This window comes from Cynara cardunculus (assembly GCF_001531365.2).
Source record: "Cynara cardunculus var. scolymus isolate 2C chromosome LG 10, CcrdV1, whole genome shotgun sequence".
Classification (NCBI taxonomy): domain Eukaryota; kingdom Viridiplantae; phylum Streptophyta; class Magnoliopsida; order Asterales; family Asteraceae; genus Cynara; species Cynara cardunculus.
Genome location: NC_037537.1, coordinates 4,796,111 through 4,801,321, shown reverse-complemented (window position 1 = coordinate 4,801,321; position 5,211 = coordinate 4,796,111).

The window sequence follows — 5,211 nt, the reverse complement described above, 5'->3', positions numbered from 1 at the left end:
CAAATGTTTTATTTAAATAATAACTTGATCTCTTCATTGTTTGTCAAGCTAAATATTGTTTATTTTTCATTTTAATTAGGCTAAAAATTGTTGGTTTCTATAGTTAGAACTAAATATTTTATTGTGAAACAATTGTTAAAGAGATTTAGGGGTCGTTTACTAAACGCTTACCCGGTGAGTACTTACTGGACAATTTTTCTTACCAGCTGAACATGGCAAAGGGCAAAAATCTTACCCGGTAAGAGCGATGATAAGAATGGAAAGTTTTACCCCGTAAGTGAGGGTGACGACTCTTATCTGGGTAAGCGCTTACCAGGTAAAATTGTTGCATAAGATACGTTTTGATGTACTACAATCTTACCCGATAAAATAAATAATAGTGTTGACTCTTAAGATAAGCATTTACAGGGTAAGCATTTAGGTAAACGGCCCCTTAGAGTTTTAAAATGATAATTTTATACTTAAATAAATACCTTAAATATTATGATTATAAAATATATTGAAATGAAGTTTTGATGATATAACGATCAAACAAAGTCTTCATAATTATAAAATTAATAAAATATTAATAACAACCGCGATAAAAAGTAATTCGTCGATTAAATAAACATTTGTTACTGCATGAGTTAGATGAAAATACAAGAGTGATATAATCGGACTCCATGACATAAGTTTGTAGAGTAAATTACACTGGTATTACTATTTTTTTGTTAATGCTTTGAATGTTTAAGTTTTTGGAGCAAATTATATAATGTATTAATTATATATAAATAATGTTTAAGTTGGTATTACTAATTTTCCGTTAATACTTTGAATGTTTCGAGTTTTAATCTTACATTAATCAAACTTTTTTTTTTTAAATTTAATAGTCTAAAAACGAATCATTTGGATTTATAAAATTTTACAGTATTATAGCATGTCCAGCATATTCCCCATGGAGAATTAAAACTCTAATAAAAATATTATTTCTCTATCATAAACCATTAATATCAAGGATTCCTATCGGTGTGAATATGCTAAAAAAAAATGTTTCTCTCTTGTTATAATCATTTTTGGTTTACACTCTCTCATGTTTTCTCCATTTTGGAGAGTTTTGGAGATGCTGTCGGAGCAAAAATATGCCTAAAATCTTTATTTTCTCAATTTTAAAAAATCTATTGAAGATGTTCTTAATTCGGCCCCCCAGACTACAACAGTCGTGTTCCGCCCCTGGTTGTACCTACGCACAATTTACTTGTAATCTTGAATTGTAAGTAATATGCATTAATAAACAGTACTTTACGTATAAAAAGTAGTTTTAAAGAGTTTTTGTCAAATGATTTATAATATAGAATATATTTTTTATATAATTTAATTTAAGTTTAATAATAAAACAATTTATTTTTGGTTTAATATTATAAATTTTATAAAGATAATAATTAAGTATTTTGTTAGAATTTAATGATTATAGTAATTATATTTTAGATATTTAAAATGAGATGTTTATCCTGTATTTGATTGTGTTTATCTGCAGTTAGTTACACGAATTCAGATATGAGATGAAATCGGATAGGGATGAAATTGTTTTTAGGGATGAACGGATTTAAGAGTTTTAAGAGTTTTTAAGAGTTTTAGCCAAATGCTTTATAAGATAGTATAGATGTTACAATAAGTTCATAAAATTATATGTTCTGTTAATAAAATCACATACATTTATTTGGTAAAAATAGCTAATGTAGTTAATTGTTTGATTTTATAAAAAAATCTAATCGTTTAGTCCCTAATAAAGAAAAAAATAATTAAAATACTATCATGTAAGAGGTACTCAATAACTTGCACTTGAATAACATTAGTGGCATTAACTGAACTAATAAAAAAACTAAAACCAATCAAAAATATGAAACAACGAATTGTATGAAAACTATTTTATTATTTTATCATTAACAATAACAAAATAATATACTTTTTTATGTATTAAATTGTTTATTAAAAAAATATATAGTTTGATCAAATCAAAAGAAAAACAAAAAGATATTCAATACCAAAAAGAAACAAATTAAAAGGATTAAAATACCCTTAAGTTAAATGAAGGATTTTTAATAGAAGAAATGGGAAAGCTAAGGGAAACCTTGACTTCCATCATGGGGATACCTGCCAGAATCGAAACGGGCAGAGTTGAAATTAATCCATCAGTCCCAGTTGTCAACAATAAAGAAGGAGATATCAAGATGTTTCTAACTTGTAAACCACCAACCTTTTTTGGAGAAAGAGATCTGGTCAAAGCTATGTGCTAGATCAAAGAGATAGAATCTGTGTTCAATACCATAAGATGTGCTGAAACGGATAAAGTCAGATTTGTAGTCTCTGTATTGAAATCCTATGCATTGTTCTGGTGGGAAGTAGAGTCACTAGTCAGAGCAGACATCTTACAAACAATGTCATGGGCAGAATTTGTTAATCGTTTCAAAGAAAATTTTTGTCTTAAAGCCATAAGACAGATGGAAGAAGACTTTTTGAAACTAGAACAAGGCACCAGATCTTTTAGAGAATATACAGAGAAATTTATAAAGTACTCACGATTTACATAACACTATATTTCATCCGAATCAAGAAAGGTGGAGAGATACATTTGGGGATTAAAGCCATCCATTCGAGAGTTTGTAATAGCCATGAATCCGGCTACATTCTCTTTAACAGTTGATGCAACAAAAATGCCCGAGAGAAATAAAGAGGAAGGAAAAGTGATAGAAAAGAAGAAATGGGAAGGGTCATCGACTACATACAGAGGGCTGAAGAATGTAAAATATGGCAACAGACCTGTACAGAGAGTTAGTAAGAAAACTTGTCCTTGATGTCATCAAATTCATCAAGGTGATTGCAAAACAGATCTAAGGAAATGCTATCAATGTGGAGAGACAGGCCATTTATCAAGAAACTGCCCGATGACTAAGAGATGTTTCAATTGCAACTTGCCAGATCATCTCAAAGCTAATTGCTCGCAATTAAATCTCCCAGTTAACCATGGGAAGTAATACATCGAGTGCCCGTGGAAGACCAGATATGGGTAGAAGAGGATCAGGAGGGGTGCGAGGTCGAATTTTCAAATGACCAAGCATGAAGCCAAAACTACACCAGATGTAGTGACAGGTACATTCCTCGTGAACTCTCTATATGCTAAAGTGTTATTTGACTCGGGTGCAAACTTCTCGTTTCTATCCCACATCCTTTGCTCTATGTGCTTGCATGAATTATGTGCCTTTTGACGATAAATTAGTAGTTGATACTGCTAATGGTCAAGTATCTGTGGATTTTGTATTCAAAAACTGTGTTATCATGATTAAGGGATGTGAGCTACCAATCAGACTGTTTCCCATGCTCATGGAAGAGTTTGATATAATAGTAGGGATGGATTGGTTGGCAGAAAATCAGGCCAGTTTTGTTTGTGATAAAAATATGATCAGATTAATCTTGCCAGACAGAGGGTCAGTTGTTATATATGGTGATCATCAGAATCATCATACCAACATGTTAACTATATTAAAAGCCCGAGAATGTATTCGAAAGAAATGTCATTGATATCTAGCTTATGCAATTGATGGAAAGAAAGAAAAGGGGAAGCAAGAATTGATTCTGATTGTTAGTGAATATCATGAAGTCTTTCCAGAAGACTTATACGGATTACTGCCAAATAGAGTTATTGAATTTGGGATCGATTTGATACCTGGAGCAACACCTGTAGCCAAAGCACCATACTGATTAGCTCCATCAAAATTAAAAGAATTGGTTACACAGTTAAAAGGTTTGCTTGATAAAGGACTCATCAGACCCAGTACTTCATCGTGGGGAGCTCCAGTTCTCTTTGTGAAAAAGAAAGACGGTTCTATGCGCATGTGTATCGATTACCGATAACTAAACAAATTGACGATAAAGAGCAAATATATGTTGCCAAGAATTGATGACTTGTTCGATCAACTAGTGAAAGCTAGTTACTTCTCAAAGATTGATTTACGATCAGGTTATCATCAGCTCAAAGTTAAAGAAGAAGATATTGCAAAAATCAGCTTTTCGAACCAGGTACGGACACCATGAATTCTTAGTTATGCCATTTGGTTTAACTAACGCACTTGCAGCTTTTATGGATTTAATGAATCGAGTTTTTAAAGAATATCTTGATATATTCATTATTGTATTTATTGATGATATTCTTATATACTCCAAAACCAAAGAAGAGTATGCAGACCACCTTCGATTGATACTTGAGCTCTTGAAAAGAGAAAAGTTGTACGCAAAGATGTCAAAATGTGAATTATGGTTGAGAGAAGTTCAATTCCTTGAGCATGTCATATCAGAGGCAGGGGTAAAAGTGGATCCAGCAAAGATCGAGGCCGTTGAAAAATGGGAGGCACCAAAGACTCTTTCTGAAGTCCGAAGCTTTATGGGATTGGCAGGCTACTATCGTAAATTCATTCAAGATTTTTCCAAAATAGTCGTGCCATTGACCAAATTAACTCGGAAGAACGTTAAATTTCAGTGGGAGGAAGAACAACAAAAAACTTTCCAGTTATTGAAAGATCATCTTTGCAGCGCCCTGATATTGTCTCTACCCGATGGAACAGAAGATTTAGTGGTATACAACGATGCTTCAAAGCTGGGTTTGGGTTGTGTTGTGATGCAAAGAGGAAAGGTTATATCATATGCATCCCGACAACTAAAAGATCATGAAAAGCAATATCCAACTCATGATATGGAATTGGCAGCGGTGGTCTTCGCATTGAAAATATGGAGACATTATCTCTTGGGAACTAAATGCCAGATCTATACCGATCACAAGAGCTTGCAACACTTATTCAATTAGAAAAAGTTGAATATGAGACAACGTCGATGGATAGAACTCGTTAATGATTATGATTGTGAAATCATCTTGATAAGCATGGTTTATTACATGCTTAAAGTACCTATTTCTTATGTTTAATAAGTAGATTTTAATAGTTTATCCCAACCTTGAGTCATTTTTACTTCCTTATTTTCCATTTGTTATGTTTGGAGCTAAATGTGATGATGAATTTGTTTTTACAACAATTTGGAGTAGATGTAAAACCCAAATCACTTACAAGAAGCAATAATAAAATGTTAAAACCAAAGAAATAAACTCAAGCAAAAATCCGGAACTTGAATTCTTAAATATAAATTTTTTTTTTACAAAAGGCAATAGTAAGGCGTTTACAAACGATT